The sequence below is a fragment of the Aedes albopictus genome, chromosome 3 (assembly GCF_035046485.1).
Source record: "Aedes albopictus strain Foshan chromosome 3, AalbF5, whole genome shotgun sequence".
In the NCBI taxonomy this organism is placed as follows: Eukaryota; Metazoa; Arthropoda; class Insecta; order Diptera; family Culicidae; genus Aedes; species Aedes albopictus.
In genome coordinates, this window is record NC_085138.1 from 380,518,037 (window position 1) to 380,536,335 (window position 18,299).

Consider the following 18,299-nt stretch of genomic DNA (forward strand, 5'->3'; position numbering starts at 1 on the left):
TTGTTTCGAAATTCAAATTGTTTCACACACAATTTCGATTCGGTGTTACTCATGTCATTTAATAACACTCTATCTTTAAGGCTACTGTACATTTTTCCACTCAATCAATCCTTGCAGCACTTTTTGCTACATCGCCCATTCTCTCGATGTGTAGCGAAAATTTGTCCCTTTCGCAGTAAAAAGGATACACGAACGAACAATGACGTCATGCTGCATCACAAAAACCCCCTCTTCGATGAACGAAAAGTGTCGCACTCCGTTATTGCTTTCTTTGCTGGTGCTCTCTTTTGGCGACTGGGATGCTGCACGAGGCGCAGTCCGAGAAGGTCACAGTGATTTTCAACAATTCGTACTACCTACTGACCTTGAATGGTATTACAAACCAATAATGGGGTACCATTAGTTTTGGTATGTACATGGGCAATAAATTGTGTGATTAAGACCGAAAGGCTAAACTCAATACTTTGAAAAGCAAAATCAACTAAGGGCAAAATATAGAAGAATGGCATCATATAAATATGTCTTTTAACACTAATAGAGTTCGATCCTTTTTAAGATTCAGTGTTCTGCTGTTTTGCACTTATGATATATTTGCCTTTTCCTCTTCAAATGTATGTTGTTTATGTTCTCATTACATATCTCTATGTTTCTATGTTTCTATGCTATGTTTCTTGTTTAACACAAATAATCTTTGTTTTTTTTGGAGTACCTTATGCAGCTATCTGACTGCAGTAAGCAAGCTTAATAAAAGCGAGTATATGCATATCACACCATTTCGCATCGACATTTCAAAACAGGGCCAACAAATGCTACACAGAGCTCACACCCAAATCCCAATCGACATAGTAGAAAGCCAAAATACTATCAACATCCTGTCAGAGAAGCCATCTCTCCATCCGGAGTCAAAGGTAACAGAGTTATCAGCTGTCACAGCTTCCATGGCAGCTAGAGGCAAATGTGCGACCGCTGGTCGGTCGAACTCGTGTCGCCTTCGGCTCATGAAACATCCTATTCGGCTGCCAGCATTCCGGAGCATGCGCCTGACTATTGTCTTTGGTTGTTTTGTTGATGCCTTTTATTGTCCAGAAATGATGCAGGTTTCTGTTTTGATACAGAAAGTCGGTGCAAACGTTCGAGTTGTGTGATAAAGGTATGTAAATCTTTTCGTAAGCATCGATAAAACTGTTAGAATTTTGTGAAATGTTGCGTCTTGTTCGAAACGGTGTTACAACATGTTCCACGTTGCTTTCAAGAAAAAAATGTTTTGGACGAGATTCGAACATAAGTCTTCCGAGTGAGAAGCACGATCGAGCTAACCCGATCACACCAGCAAGACGAACCAGAAGCAATATACCCGAATGACGTTCAGTGTAGCAAATTCAAGGGATTTGTGGGATTTATCATTTGACGCAAAATGAATAGAAACAACTTAATTGATTACAATTTCAATCACCTTATATTCAAAATGGACAAACATATTTCTCTAAAACCAATCATCACTCGTGAAATCAATTTCTTTCTCCTTTTCACGAGGTGGCTCTTCCAATCTGATACAGCCGGGAATGATATCATCTTCACTCGGCTGTGGCGGAATGGTTTTCAGGTATCGCACCAGGTTCCTAATGTTCCTCTCCAGGGCCTTGAATTGCAGGTACAACTCCTTATTGTTGACATCCCTGTTGAGCTTTTTCTTCAGCTGGTGTTTTGTTCGGATCAGCAGAACAAGCTCCCTGGGTAGCGGAATCGGTGGCTTTGGCGCATTTTGTGTGTTTTGGCTTTGCTCAGAATCTGTGGCTGAATCGGTGTTTTGGTCCATTTGGGTATGCTGTAAGAAGTCTGAAAAGTGCGCTGAATAATTTAAGTGCCTAAAACGTAAACAGGATTTTGCAAAATAAATAAATTATTATTTTACAATGCGGTAATGCTTACGATCAAAAATTTCAATTAATCGATACAAATAAAATTTGATTTTGTATTATATTACATATCCGTTATTTTAATGGTGTTCGAACAACAACTGTGCTACAATCACCGCCATGCGATGCATCACTTCTTTCATAATGTAAGCGGCATGTTTGTTTACGAACGCAATAGAGTCCATAATTCCTCTTTTTTATTCTAATATATATTTAAACATTGAATGTCGGCAAATTTCAATCTACTAGACCTATGGATTTCACGAATTCAATGAAATTAACGATTTCTTAGTAATTGTATCGTACTTACCCGATTGAAATCAAAATTGTACCACTAGCGTCCACCGTAAACGAGATTCTGATTTTGTTTTTGTTTACGTATCCCACACCACACGCACTTTCTGCGCATGTCAAAACATAACGGGTCGGCAAAAACAAACAGGTATGCTCACACACAAATACCAATGCGACGATGAAAAGCATAGTGGGGTTGAATTTGGCTGAAACAGTCGATGGTACCGGACTATTTTGCAGGAATTTGCGGGAAACCAAGATATAGGAGAACTTACGTATTCTCGGCAGTTTTGTTCTCTTCGTCATAAGTTTTTTTTTAAACCTGTAGGTCTCACAGTTTAAAAAAAAAAAAAAAATTTTTTTTTTTTTTTTTTTTTTTTTAAACCTGTAGGTCTCACAGTTCAGGGCCCATATAGCCGAGGCGGTAAACGCACGGGTATTCAGCATGACCATGCTGAGGGTGACGGGTTCGATTCCCGGTCGGTCCAGGATCTTTTCGTAAAGGAAATTTCCTTGATTTCCTTGGGCATAGAGTATCTTCGTGCCTGCCACACGATATACGCATGCAAAATGGTCATTGGCAGAGGAAGCTCTCAGTTAATAACTGTGGAAGTGCTCATAGAACACTAAGCTGAGAAGCAGGCTTTGTCCCAACGAGGACGTTACGCCAAGAAGAGAGAGAGAGAGAGAGAGGTCTCACAGTTGGCCTCAAATCCTTCCCAACCAAGCTGAGTTATATGCCCAAATTTCAGGCAATAGGAAGCAATCAGTGAAGTACCAGATTGAAAGTAGTGAGCTGGATTTTTGTATGGTGAGATGATCAATTCTCCGTTTCTGCAATGAAATGGTGTAAACAGCGTGGGTTATATGATTTCTTGCCTAATTTGATGCTGTTTGAGCAAAACTTTGGGTAACTGTGTTGTTGAAGTTGCATGAAATAAATAATACAACAACACAGCTACCCAAAGTTTTGCTCAAACACCATAAAATTAAGCAAGAAATCATATAACCTACACTGTTTACACCATTTCATTGCAGAAACGGAGAATTGATCATCTCACCATACAAAAATCCAGCTCACTACTTTCAATCTAGTACTTCACTGATTGCTTCCTATTGGCTTCTTTAGCGGTGTTGAGATAATTGCATATTCTGAATCTGCATAAGAAACTGAGCCGATATCCAAATTTTCATAAATTTTGGTGCCCGGGAACCTATTTAAAAAGCAATTTGAAGTTTGTATGGGAGCGATTTGTCAAATCACCCCTCGTCACATTTTGTACTGGGTGGAGCTGTCAAACAGTTACCCAGCTGTCAAAAGGCGATTTCAAAAAATCTCTTTGAAATTGATTTTAGGTACCAAAACAAAGTTCTAAAAATCTGAAAAAAATCATAGTGGCTCAGAAAAAGGTGCTCTTTCGTATAAAATCAAAAAATCGATACATTTTTGTTAATTTTAAAACCCAATTCGGCCCACAAAAACCCCCCATGACGAATAGAACAAATTTGCCGATAATACCCATCGTCGCTCTATTATAGATTATTCTGGCTTTGTTTTACAGTCGTAGGGGTAGTCGGGGTAATTTGGCCAATGGGACAATTTGAGCATCACTGGAAAATCATCTAAAATCTAGTATTTTTTTGAAAATCCATCTAGGTGCTCCAATACTGGCCTGATATTGAAGCGATTGAAATATTAGAACAAAGTAATTTAGTCTCATACTAAATTAGAAAAATAAAATTTAAAATAGTTGGCCAAATTACCCCGACGAGGGCTGAACAAAAACACTTCATAAGACTTCTCTTGATTAAAAACCTTAGATAACTTTCAAATTAGTTTGTTTTCTGTATACTTCAAGTTGATACTGTATGATTCAATATCAAGCGAAGCATATTAATTTTGTATTGCATCAGGTGATATAAATTCTTCATTAAAAATAGGGTGCTCATATTACCCCGGCGGGTCAAAATCGACGCAAAAACAACACTTTATTTCAAAAATCATTTTTTTTAATTGGTTTTTGGCCACGCCGACGCCGCCGCCGATTTTTGTTTTACGCCGCCGCCGCCGATTACGCCGCCGAAGTCCAATTTTCTACGCCGATCTCAAAAACGCATTGAAAAATTATATTATTGCTTGATTCATTTCATTACAATATTTCAAGCAATTTATAGGAGTCACTTGCATAGCATTTGTAAGGTCGTTTTCAGTGGTGGTCCATTTTTATGGTCCAAATTTATAACAGTTCTAAAAATTTTTAATGCTAAAAATAGATCAAATTACGCTCAGTTTCACCGGTAGTTGTTTTAAATTCTTAACATCGCATGTCGCATCAACGATGTTTTGAAAGTGAAAAAGTTTGTCCTTTGAGTTAAATCGAGTATACAAAGATATCGGGGGTTCCTGAAGATAACTGATGGCTGTAGAAAGAATCTACGGACTCCGAAGATTGAAGAAAATGCTGGTGATTCTAAAAAAAACATGTTTTTGTCGTGTTCATCTCCAGAAGAGATAAAATTTCTCCAGCAACTCTTTTGAGGATTCTTCCAGCAGTTTCACCAAGAATTGTACTAGGAGCACCAACGAACCGAAGTGACAGTGGTGTTTCAAGTGTCCCCCCATAAATTTAACGGTCGACCAGCGAAGCGAGCCAACGCTTCTGTCAAATCAGCGCAGACGCGAACCTTTTCCTATATGAGCACACAGGAGTTTGGGGTCAAGCTATTAAACCGTTATTCGCCTCCAAACGTCATCACCCCACCGCAAAATCGCTAGCGTAGAACGATCGACGCGCCACCATTTTTCGAATGTTGGAGAGCACAGGTACCCTTTTCGCGGTGTTGCTTCACCGTGAACAACACCGCGAAAAAGGTACCTACACCCACCACTATTCGAAAGATGGTGGCGCGTCGATCGTTGCAGTTTATCGTTTGACAGTCAATAGAGGTGGTGGTAGTGTTCAGCTATTTTTCATCATGGCGTGCGGGGCAACAAATTTGAATTTGTTTGTTCTAGCTGTCACGTCGGTTGGTCGGTGCTAGGTGTTCATCCTGAAACTCTAGAAGGTTCTTCTGGAATTCCGAGAGTTTCCTCCGAGACATCTCCTAGGAGTTTCTCCGGGCATTGCTACAGAAGTTTCACTGGACCTTTTTTAGTGCTTCCTCTAAAAGTTACTCCGGGTATTATTTTAGAAGATCCTCCGGCAATTCCTCTAGAAGTTCTTTCTGGGAATTCCTCAAGGAGCACCCCCGGGAATTCCTCTTCGAGTTCATCAACGAGTTCATCCGGGAATTTCTTTACGAATTTCTACGGGAATTCCTTTAAGAGTTCATAGAAATTGCACTGGTAATACCAGAAGTTTACTCCGGTAATTCCTCTAGAAGTTCTTCCGGGAATTCTTCTGAGAGTTCTTCCTGTAATTTCTGTAGCAGATCCTCCTGGAATTCTTCCAGAAGTTTCTTTAAGATTTCTTCCTGAAATTCTTCCAGAGGTTTCTCCGGAATGTTTTAGAAGTTCCTGTGGGAATTTGTCTAGCATTTCTTCCAGGAATTTCTCCGTTAATTCCTCCATGAGTTCCTTCGGGGATTCCTTACCGATTTTTTTTTTTTTTTGAATTACAGAGTTTCACCGTGGCTGTCTCTAGAAGTTCTTCCGGGAATTCGTCTGGGAGTACTTCTGGGAATTCAAACATCTTTAGGAATACCTTTACAAGTTTAACCGGGAAGAAATTCCAGAGGCAAGTTCACTACGAGCTGCTCTATAAGTTTTATCTAGCAGCTGCACTGGGTATGCCGAAGTTTCTTCCGAAAATTCCTTTAAGAACTCCCCGGAAGTTCCTCTAGAAGTTCTTCCGGAAATTCCTGTAATATTCCTTCAGTAATTCCTATAGGAGTTCCTCCGAGAACTCTTCTAAGGAGTTCCTTCAAGATATCTTCCGGGAATACATCCAGGAATTTCCTCAAACGCTCCTCTAGGAGTTCTTCCAGCAATTTCTTTAAAAGTATCTCGGGGAATTTCTCCAGAAGTTCTTCCGGGAATCCCTTTATGAGTTCATCCGGGAGTTCCTCTACGAGTTCTTCCGGGAATTTCTTCATGATTTTCCTGGGAATTCTTCTAGAAGTTCCATCGAGAATTTCTCTACAACTTCTCTCAGGAATTTATATGGGAATTCATCCGGGAATTTTTTAGGAGTACCTCCGGGAACTCCTCTACGACCTCCTCTATGAGTTCCTCAGGGAATTTCTTTACGAATTTCTTCGGGAATTCCTCAAGGAATTCTTCCGAGAATTCTTTTAAGAGTTCGTCCGGGAACTCATCTAGGAATACCTCTGCTAGTTTTTCTACGAGTTTTTCCTTGAATTCCTGTCCGAAATTTCTTCGGCAATTTCTCTAGGAGTACCTCCGAAAGCACCTCCGGCAATTTATTTACTAGTTGCTCTAAAAGTATTTCTGAGAGTTGCACAAGGAATGACCAGAGTTTCCTACGAAAATTCCTCCGGTAACTTCTCTAAAAATTCTTCAGGAAATTTCTCTAGGAGTTCTTCCGTGAATTCCACTGAAAGTGGCAATTTCGCTAAGAGTTTTTCTAAAATTTGTTTACGAAATTCTTCCAGGAGTTTATCCAAACGTTCCATTTGGATGTTTTTTGGACATTCGTTTAGGAGTTTATCCGGGAATTCCTCTAAGTGTACCTACGGGAATGCCTGTACGAGTTCCTCCGGGATTTTTTAAAGTTTATGTGGAAAATCCTCTAGAAGTTCCAAAAAATTAAAAAAAAATGTGAAAATAAAAAGTATATAGCCAAACCGTAACTATAAACATGTCATTGCATCTTCAACATGATGAGTTACTAAAAAATAGTTTATAGTTTTATATTGTAAAAGATAGTTTATATTGTAAAAGATTGAAACTGACGACATTTCTTATGTTAATGGACTGAAATAAATCCACCAAATTTTCGCAATCACATCTTTAGTTTCAATTCATTCCTATAAAATATTGATTGATTGATTGATTTATCTTTATTTGAGAGACTTTCAGCCCTTGGCTGGTTCGTCTCTATGTCCTATAAAATAAAGAATTATTAAATTCTGAGAATTGGCATATTCCGGCAAATGGTACTTTCGGGCAACTAGTATTCTCGCAAATGGTTCATTCTGGCGAACGGTTTTCTGGAAAATATCGCGCAATCGAAGGTGTTACGTACCATCTACGGCGGAGTGCAGATGGTATCAGGTATCAGGTATCAGGTATCAGTAGGTCGGCTCTAGAGGCACGTTCTCCTCCATTCGGGAAATTTGTGCCATCGCCATGAACACGAGCCTATTCATCATTTACCTGACGGAGAAGGGAAGGAAAAAGGATAGGACATGGGAAAGGACAGGTAAGGGAATAGGATCGTCATACTCGCAAAAGCATACCACAATGGGTTCAAACAGCGCCCTGAGAAGGGCACTGTAATAACGCATAAAGCGTAAAGATAGCCTATAGCTGTTTACCACAGCGGGTCAAGAACAACAGAACGTCCTGAAGATTCAGGTTTCTGAAGTCAGTTTCACTTAATAAGTGTTTCCCGAGTACTCGGAAAACGCAATTGCGCAAAAACTGGACAGTTACATATTAAATGATACGAAGTTCCAAAATCGGATTCACAGTTATCACAGGTAAATGAATCAGCTTGCTGAATATTCGCCATGTGATAACTGAGTCGGCAGTGGCCAGTCAATGCTTTGACCAGCATGCTGCAATTCTGCTTTGACAGATTTGTTAGATACTTTGCCACCCCTAGAGATGGCTCAGTACAATACAATTTTGTTTGACGACATGACCCCAAACTATTCCAGTATTGTTTGTGCTGAGTGGCAGCCCAGGTGTCAATCTGAAGCTTTACCCAACACTTGGATACCGGAATAGCTGGCTCAGGGCCAATGAAGTCATGTGATGCTCCAGTGCGGGCTAACTCATCAGCCAATTCATTTCCAGCGACGGAAGAATGGCCAAGTACCCATACAAGGTGAACAGCGTATGCTGAATTCAGCTCCTCGATTTGAGTTCGACAGGCGATAACTATCTTCGACCTGGAGTTGGCCGAAGCAAGTGCTTTAATAGCAGCCTGGCTATCTGAACAGAAGTATATTACTTTGCCCATTACGTGCTGCTGAAGTGCTGATTGCACTCTGCACATAAGAGCAAAGATTTCGGCCTGAAAAACGGTGCAGTGTCTACCAAGTGAGTAAGACTGATACAGCCTTAGCTCACGAGAATAAACACCAGCACCTGCTCGACCTTCGAGAAGGGAGCCATCAGTGTAACATACGATGCCGTCTGAAATACTTCTCTCCAGATAACCAGATGTCCACTCTTCCCGGGAAGGGAATTTCGTGGAAAATGTCCTATATGGAAAATTACAAGCAATTGTAAGATCACTTGGAGCAAGGACAGCTTTGTCCCAATTCACCAAAAGTGGAAACAACGAGGTGTGTGTTGAACTGCGGTTCACAGGAGTTTCCTCTAGTAAACCGAGTACCCATAGACGGTAAGTGCAAGAAAGTGCTTCTTGTTTGAGATGAATGTGTAGTGGGGCAACGTCAAAGAGAACTTCGAACGCTGCCGTAGGCGTTGAAGAAAACGCTCCAGACATCGCCATTAGGCACATCCTTTGGAGATGGCCTAATTTTGATTGGACCGTTCTCACTTCGCCCTTTTGCCACCACACAAGACATCCATAAGCCAATATTGGACGAACAACAGTTGTGTAAATCCATTTGATATACTTGGGTTTAAGACCCCAAGTTGTACCAAAGGTTCGCCAGCATTGCCCGAATGCCATACAAGCTTTCTTGATTCTGAACTCAACATGAGGTGTCCAGGAAAGCTTGGAAACAAGAATGACTCCAACGTACTTTACCTGTTCTGTCACATTGATTTCAGAATCAAAGAGACGTAAAGGTCGAACACCATTACGGTTTCGCTTTTCCGTGAAAAGAACAATAGATGTTTTACTCGGATTTACCGAAAGGCCATATTGACGACACCAACCCTCAACTACCTGAAGAGCGTTTTGCATCAGGTCGAAAAGGGTGCTGATGCACATACCAACTAACAATGTTAGGTAGTCGTCGGCAAAACCATAAGTAGGAAAACCGCTATTATTGAGTTGCCTCAACAGCGTATCTGCTACGAGATTCCTCAAAAGTGGTGATAAGACTCACCCTTGGGGGTATCCACAAACACTCAATTTCCTAATCGCCGCTTGACGCAATGTCGAGAAGAGATGTCGGTTTTTGAGCATTTGGTGAATCCAATTGGAAATCATTGGAGATATACCGTGACCCCGTGCGGCTTCCAATATGGCATCGAAAGGCACGTTGTCAAAGGCACCCTCGATATCTAAGAAAACACCCAAGCAGGATTGCTTTTGAGCGAATGCCTTCTCGATATCGTAAACAACTTTGTGTAAAAGAGTCACAGTGGACTTTCCAGATTGGTAAGCATGTTGGTTCACATGAAAAGGCACAATGGCCAGATGAACATCACGGATGTGATGATCCACAATGCGTTCTAAGCATTTCAGAAGAAAAGAGGTCAAACTGATAGGTCTGAAGCTCTTTGCTTCTTCATACGACGCGCGACCCACTTTCGGAATAAACTTCACAGTAATATCCCGCCAGGATTTGGAAATATACCCTGTAGCAAAACTGCAAACAAGTAGTTGTTTCAAAATATGTTTGAAATGATCAAATCCCTTCTGAAGCAAAATAGGATAAATCCCATCTGCCCCAGGAGATTTGAAATGAGCAAAGCTATTAAGTGCCCATTTAATCGATTCTATAGTTATGATACTCCGAGCCGAAGCTAAAGAATCATAACTACAAGAAAAGACATCAGGTTCATCCGAAGATGCAATATCCACACATCCGGAGAAGTGTGTACTGAATAAACATTCCAAAACTTCCTCATCAGAGGAAGTGAAGTTACCATTTGGCAAACGAAGTTCGTTCACTTGAAAATCCTTAGATTTTGCAAGGATTTTGTTCAATCGACTGGCTTCACTCAGACTGGAAACATTTGTACAAAGGTTTTTCCAGCCGGATCGTTCAGCAGACCGAAGAGCTTTCTGGTAGGCTTTGCGAGCCGTCCTGAAAGCCTCCGATCCAGCCGAACGTCGTCTGTTCCAACTCTTTCTACATTGTTTCCTGAGCTTCGCCAGATCGGAGTTCCACCAAGGGGTTCCTCTTGTGGTCTTCACAGACCGCAGAGGGCAGGCTTCTTCAAAAGCTTCCATGATGAAGGTCGTTGTAGTATCAACGGCATCATCTAAATCACTTGGAGTGTCAATTGATGGTGAGAATCCATGAAATTTGGCTGCAACCAAATCGGTAAAGAGATCCCAGTTGGTTGACCGGGGATTCCTGAAACGCAAGGTTTGCGAAGTAACATTCACATGTTCAAACAAGATGTAACGATGGTCAGATAAAGATTCTTCATCTGACACATGCCAATTGGTCAGCTCATGACTAATTCTGCTAGAGCAAAGCGTTATGTCTAACACTCCCTCTCTACCAGATACCATGAAGGTTGGGCGGTTGCCTATGTTAAGTAATCCAAGATCTGTACTACTTAAGTATTCCATCAAACTGGAGCCTCTCAAATTGATGTCCGAGCTGCCCCAGTTTTCTGGAAAATGTCGCGCAATCGAAGGTGTTACGTACCATCTACGGCGGAGTGCAGATGGAAGACAGAACGTGAAGAAGGCGAATGAATTACGAAATGAAAACGCGAAGGAAAAAAAATACAGAAGAGCGAAAATTTTTTCGACTTTCCATACAAGGTTAATGATTTGAATCTCCGTAACCAATGCTCCGATAAAGCTGAATTTTTTACTGTAACTCGCCTACATATGATGTATGTCAAATAAACGTTGAGAAAGAATTTTTAAATTGTTTTTTTTTCTTATTGAAAAAAAAAATCCTTCATATATTTTTTGTAAATTTTGCTAAAATTTAAAGACAAAAAACTCGCCAATATCTTGAATTTTATCAAGCTGACGCAAAACCTGCATTCAAATGATCGAATGGTATTATATTCAGTTGTTAATTTATGGAAAAAGATTTAAAATTGGTTGGACGAAACGCAAGATATATGAATTTCATAAAATTCCATATTTTAAAAAAATTGAAAAACTCGAAATTGAGCTAAAACTCAAAAATTGTTCTACTTAAAAATTTTTGAAGCACGGTTTCGAAATCAGCCCTAAATTATGCCTCAAAAACTTTAGTCGTTGACAGAAGTTCACGACTTTCGTTTTATTTTGTAAACTAGTGTTACCAGCTGCATCATCTGTAAAGAGAATCAACCATCGTCCACATCGGGAGCGAGATGGATTGATCAAGTTGACGATCTGTGAACCCTTCGCAGAATGCGTGACTGGAAACTCACAGTCATGGTCGGCCAAATTGCCTTCAACTTGGTCTTAAAATTTAGCTTGGTTGGAACGCATTTGATGCCAATTTTGAGCTCAACAGTCTTCGAAAACCCCTCATGACGAAGCGAACAAAATTGCCGAAAATAAGTCATTTCCCCTAATAGCTTTAGTGATCTAAATACAATTTTTCACGGTTGGAATGACCACCACTCACAAAATCTTTTATAGAGGTCAGCATCGGTATTCTAAATTTGGTGGCCTCATTAAATTCTGAGAGGTCAGTGCATTATTTATTATGAAATTAATAATCAGTATATCGAGTATGTACTTTTCAATTTACATATCGGCATTTTTGAACCACATTCCTCTACGACGCACAATGGGACGAATTAAAAAAAAATGGAACGTTGGGTTTTGCGGCAAAACTATTGGTTATAGCCATTTGGTGTTTTCGGAGGAGTCTCATAGTTTTTCAAGTACTTTTCAAAGTTGTAACAGTTTTTAGGTTAGAGTAACGAATAATACACATTCGTAGTACACCAAGATCAAAAAAATAATTTGTGGCCAAAATCGAATGACCTCTATGGGAACATTATAAATTAACCCTCTAATACCCAATTTTTTAATTTTGATCTAAATATCATATTTCGTCATCTAAAATCGATTTAAACATGTTTTTGAAGATGATTCTTTTTAATCCTCAATCTTGTGAATTTCGGTTTTTGATTTTTCTAATTTTCATTTTTGAACATCCCCACACTTTAACATTTTTCCTGGAAGCCTATTTGGGGTACGGATTTTTTTAGATGAAAACATTTTGAAATTGTATGATTATTGTTGAAATATTTTTATTTTAAAAATTTTGCATGAAAAATGTTATTTACCGTATAATTTTAAGGAAAATAATGTTAAAGAGTTTTCGACCCCCTTAAGCTATTAAACAAGGATAGAATGATTTGAGAAAAATTTAAAATATGTTAATTGTAGCGATTCAATACAAAATTAACAATGACTTTTGAAAAGTGACCTAAACATTAATTTTTTAATGATTTAAAAAAATGTAAATACGCTTTAAAATACTCCAAAAACCATTTTGAGATACACAAAACAGTCCGAAATATCAGCTAAAAATATAAAAATTTTAATTTTACACGAAACAAAAATTACAAAAATGCTCAAACTATACCCCGTCTAAAGGCGGGGTTGGGTATTAGAGGGTTAAGACATTTTGAGAAACTTTGTCGAACACGGGAGGTCATTCCAATTTGGCCACTCCACAAATTATTTTTTTTATCTTGGTGTATTACAACCTTCACCTAAAATAGGTTACACCTTTGAAAAGTACTTGAAAAACTGAGAAACTCCAGCGAAGACACCAAATGGCTATAACCAATAGTTTTGCCGCAACACCCAATGTCCAGCTTTGTTTTGAATTCGTCCCACTGTGCGACGCCTATGACGCTTCAGTGTATACGATAGTCACCCGCAAAAAAATGTTTGGCAAAAAAAGCGAGCAGATAAACGTGGAAAAAAATAGACTGGTCCAGACGTAGAACATTTGATTGCATTGCAGTATAAGTTATAAAAATCTGGCGTTCGATTTGAATAAGTCGTATGTTTGCTGCGATTTCTATGCAGATTCGACCAATTCATATCAAACGCCTGAAGTAGCGTTTTGATACTATTATGATGGGCATTTGAATGGATTCTCCATTCTGTAATACAAGCGTATTAATATTGTCGCGCTTATCTTTTATTAGAGTCCTGCGGCGGTCGTACGCTCGCAAGGCATACCGCCGCATGACAGTCGCAAGGCAAAACAAAAGAAAAAGTGTTCCCGCCAAAAACAAAAGCACGTGGGTTTCGCGAAGTGACAGATGTTTTCGAATGTATTTGTGACGAACGGCAAGAGTAGCTCAGTGGAATGAGTGTTCTTGCTGTCAAACCCCATATAGTGGAATTACATACTTTTAAATCTGGTGACGCTGTTATGATTAGTGACTGTCGCGCTGATATAAGAAGCCAGAGGCAGATAATCGCCAAATTCTGATTTTTCTTGAGAGGCATAATAACAACAGTTACAGAGACTTTTTGCGCACCATTTTTGCTCGTAATGCAAACTGAACCGATCTATTACATGAAAACAGGATTCAACAATGGATTAATTTGTCGATTAACATCTTAATTGGCTATTTTTACGATGTCAACAAAATGTAAAAATAAATAAATAAAACTAAACCAATATACAAGTAAAAGAATAACTAAATTATTAATATTATTATTATTATTATTTATTTTAACTTGAAATTTTGAAAGAGGGAAAAAAGAATAACTAAATAAATAGAGAACGGAAATTAAAGTACCAAGTTTGATTTCGTAAAAGGCAATATTTTGCATAAGTCGTTAATTTAAATGTTGATGAATAAATTAACTCATTGATTGCATCAAACAATCATTTCTATGCTTCATAGCTCCCATTTAAAAAAAAAACACAAAATCACATATTTTGCCCTACAAATAAAGGTATGACTCCAAACCGTTACGTGCTGGTGCAAATCTTAGCCCAGATCGGGCTCCAAAATCTGTCGGAGACAACAAAACTAGTATGATGATCAAGCCTGTGCACAGAAGTGGCGCCAAGGGAGGGGTTTTTCCCAATTTCGGCAAAAGGTTAAGGGGCACCTAGTGTATGAAGCGTCGGTAATGGGAGGGCTTCAACCCGCAACCCACCCGCTATGCACGGGCTTGATGCTGATACATAACACATGCTAAAGAAAATGAAGTTGAAGAATCATTGAAAACCAAAGTTTTGGGCCAGTCTAATCAATGTGTTACGTATAATGCACTGAACGGCGGCTTGCGGTGAAAATTACTATTCTGAGGGTCAGTTTAAATACACAACGCCACTAAATTTGTGCAGACTGTTCTTCGTTTCAATTCAACAGAATTATGTTTTCCATTTTACCATGGACTCGATTTTCAATTAAAAAAAGATTCTGTTGGCAACCGGATTCGAACCAAGAACCTTGACATCACCAGGCTCGCACGCTACCACTCGGCTATCGAACCGGTTGATGTGAGAAGAAACAAAACGCACACAAGAAGCGTTGGTGGGTCGATGATCATGTTTTGCCATGGTAAATTTAAAAACATTGTTATGCTTGTCATTACTGCAAGCCGCCTTTCAGTGTGGAAGAGAGGAATGGCAATGACCCTGTGACAAAAAGTTTCTTACGTTTATTTGTTAATATGTACAGGTACAAAGTAAAAAGGTATTTCCAATGAAATATCAACAATTGTCCTGGTTGACACACTTAAAGGCATTTTTAATTGCCAAAATCGAAATATCACGAAAAACTGTCTCTCATGAATAATGAACTGACCCAATTTGGTTTCGGACAAGCAGCAAACTGTGCGGCCCCAGCAAACATGTTGTTACCCCGCACACCGAATGCTGCCTGGTGGTGATCGGTTGCTGGTGGACGATAAATTAAAAATGCTGTAGCTCATCCACCGATGCGTGGCGATTGTGATTGCGTTGTCTTACTGCTCAGCAAACAATCACATCGGTTCCATAGTGTAGCGGTTATCACGTCTGCTTTACACGCAGAAGGTCTCCAGTTCGATCCTGGATGGAACCAAAGTAATTATTTTTATCATTGCATGTGCTGAGTTAGGAGATTTATTTTAATCGTAGTAATAGGAGTAGGGTATTGTACCATTTTGGCAGGTGTACCTATTTTGAGCACTTGCCGCTAAAAATTAAATCAATTTTATACCTAATAGCTTAATGTTTGGCACACGGTGAGATACGTATCTACAATACTAAAATTCGAATCAATTGGCTTTAAATTGACTTAGATAAAGCGACAAGTGCCCAAAATAGGTACACTTGACCAAATGGTACAATACCCTACTTTCGTATTTTCGGTAGTTTTGTTGTCTCGTAAATGGGGGTTTTTCAACACGATGCTGGGTCATTAGGCCGAATGGTCATCAGGACGAATTGAAAGTTAGCCGTTGTTTTTACCATTTCCAACAATTTTTGCCAAAAACTAGTTTAACAATGAAACTAGAAAGAGTAGCCTATGTTTGAGAGGAAAATTTATGAATTGAATATTAGCAGTTTCAGCGCCAAAAACTATTTTAGCAATGATACTAGAAAGAACCATTGGCGTAGCTAGGGGGGGGGGGGGGTTCCAGGGTTGCCTGGCACCCCCTAGAACATATTTGGCACCCCCTAGATTTTTTCCTTGATAGTCACCTCAAATTCAATATTTCACACAATTCTAATTCTAATTCTAATTCATAATTCTAATATTTATTAATGGCACATTTGAACAAAACTTAAGCACACCCGGAACTACTTATATAACTGTTACACGTTTTGGCGTTTTGGATATTGGTAAGAACAATCAACAGACTTCTACATAGATTCCTCCAGAAATTCCTCTATCTATTCACACAGTGATTTCTCTAGGCTTCCTTTATGGATTCCTCGCGATATTTCTTCAATAAACTTCCCTTGACTCCAGGCAGTCATGATGGGGTTGTACATACTGGAAATTTCTGCAGAGATTGATCCAGCAAATTCTGCTAGGTTTTCTTTGGAAATTCTTACTATGATTCTTCTCGGAATTCTTCTAGGGATTCCTCTAAAAAAATCTATTGGGATTTCTTCAGGAATTTCTGGTGGAATTATTCAAGCAATCTTCCTGGGATCCTTTCAGAAGTTCCTCCGGTGATTCTTCCACGAATTCTTTCAGAGATTCTACCATAAATTCCTCATGGAATTCCTCCAGGCGCTTATATTGACCTTCCTCCGGTAATTGTGGCTAGGATTCCTCAAGCAACTCCTGCTGCGATTCTTCCTGCAATGTCTCTCCTCCTCTAAACATTCTCACTGTGGTACCTTCTGGAATTCTACTAGGAAAGTTGATCCGGAAGATCTCCCTGAGATTTTTCTATAAAATCCCTTCATTGATTCTTCCATACATTTTTTACATTACAGTCTTCTATGATACCTCCTGGAATTTTAAGTATTCCTCCAGATATTCCAGGTGTGAATGCTCAAGCAATTCATGCGGTTCTTCCAGCTATTCTTCCTCCAGAAATTCTAACTGTGGTACTTCCATAATTATGCTACAGATTCTACTAGAGCTTTCTCCTGGCTTTTTTACTGCGACCTTTCCAGGCAATCTGCCTGGAGTTCTTGCGAAAATTTCTTTGGTTGCTCCACCAGGGATTTCTCCAAGGACTCATCCAGAAATTCCTCCAGAGATTTTATCCAAAGATTTCTCCAGAAAATCCACATGGAATTCCTGCAGAAACTCTTTTTAGCCTTCCTCCATGAATACCTCAAACAACTCCTCCTGTGATTCTTCCATCAATTCCTCCAGAATTTTTCCCTAGTGATTCCTATACGAATTTATCCTAGCATTATGGGTGGCATTCTTCCTGAGGTTCTTTCAGAAAATCCTCCTGCGATTCCTTCAGTGCCTTCTCTATAGATTCTTCCAGACTATCTCTACTGGTTCTTGCAGGGACTTCTCTAGGTATTCTAAGGATTTTTTTTTCTTTGGATTCCCCCGGCATTACTAATGGGGTTTCTCTAGAAATTCCTGAACAGAATTTTCCAACAATTCCTACTTTCAGCTGAGGTTTCTACAGTGATACATCTCAGAATCCTTCTAAGAATACCTCCTGAGATTTTTCCTGTGATTTCTTCAGAAACTCTCCGGTGATTCCTCCAGGGTTTTTTTATCCAAGATATTTTGTCCACGGATTCTCTCATAAATTTCCCATGGGATTCCTACAGGAACTCCTCTTGGCCTTCATTCAGGAATTTCAGCTCAAGCTATTCCTGCTGTGGATCTTCCAGCAATTCCTCCTAGGACTTCTCCAGTCATTCTTACTGTAATACCTCCCAGAATTCTTCTACGGATTCTTCAAATAATTTCTCCAAGGATTCCTTCAATAACTTGATGGGATTATTCAAGACAATCTTCCTAGGAATCTTGCACAAGTACCTTAGGTGTGTCCTCCTGGAAATCTTAAAAAAATCTGGGATTTCTCCAAATATTTCTTGTTGGACTCCTCCAGGAACTCCTCTTAGGATTCCATAAGCAATACCTGCTGCTTCTAATGTTTCAGGAATGCTTCCTTGGTCTCCTCCAGAATTCTTACTGTGATACTTGCGGGAATCCCTCTTGAAATTTCTTCTGGAATTCTTGCCAGGATTCTTTTAGCCAGTTTTCCTAGGATACTTCCAGAAATGCCTTTGATTCTTCCAGGGATTTTTCTAAGGACTCATCCTGGAATCCATGGATTACTCTAGAAATTAATCATAGTAGTACACCTCTGGAACTCCTCTTGTCCATCTTCAAGGGGTTCTAGCTGAAGGAATCCCAATAGAAATCTCTAGAGGAATCCCTAAACAAATTTTGGGAATATTTAGAATTTCCAGAGAAATCCTAGGAGGTATTACTAGAGAAATCTTTAGTGAAATCCTATAGGAATGTACGGGAAAAAATGTAATTGATTAGAAGGCACAGAATGTTACTAATTGTCAAAATGAGAGATGAATTTGTGGAAAAGAATCGCGTTCTGGTGGGATTCGAGAACACACGGCTCTGTATTTGCTAAACCGCAGTATGGCAATTTC

The 18,299-nt window shown here is 39.4% G+C and overlaps 1 long non-coding RNA gene and 1 other non-coding gene across 2 annotated transcripts; one reads left to right on the forward strand and one right to left on the reverse strand.

Annotated features, from left to right (window-relative positions):
* Window positions 1-1,433: 1,433 nt before the first annotated feature.
* Window positions 1,434-2,508, reverse strand: LOC115268275 (uncharacterized). Its single transcript, XR_003898186.2, has 2 exons — window positions 2,227-2,508; window positions 1,434-1,836 (listed from the first exon to the last, which is right to left on the reverse strand). It is a non-coding gene; the product is annotated as an uncharacterized LOC115268275 (long non-coding RNA).
* Window positions 2,509-15,203: 12,695 nt separating this feature from the next.
* On the forward strand, window positions 15,204-15,276 carry Trnav-uac (transfer RNA valine (anticodon UAC)). Its single transcript has one exon. It is a non-coding gene; the product is annotated as a tRNA-Val (tRNA).
* The last annotated feature ends 3,023 nt before the right edge of the window (window positions 15,277-18,299 follow it).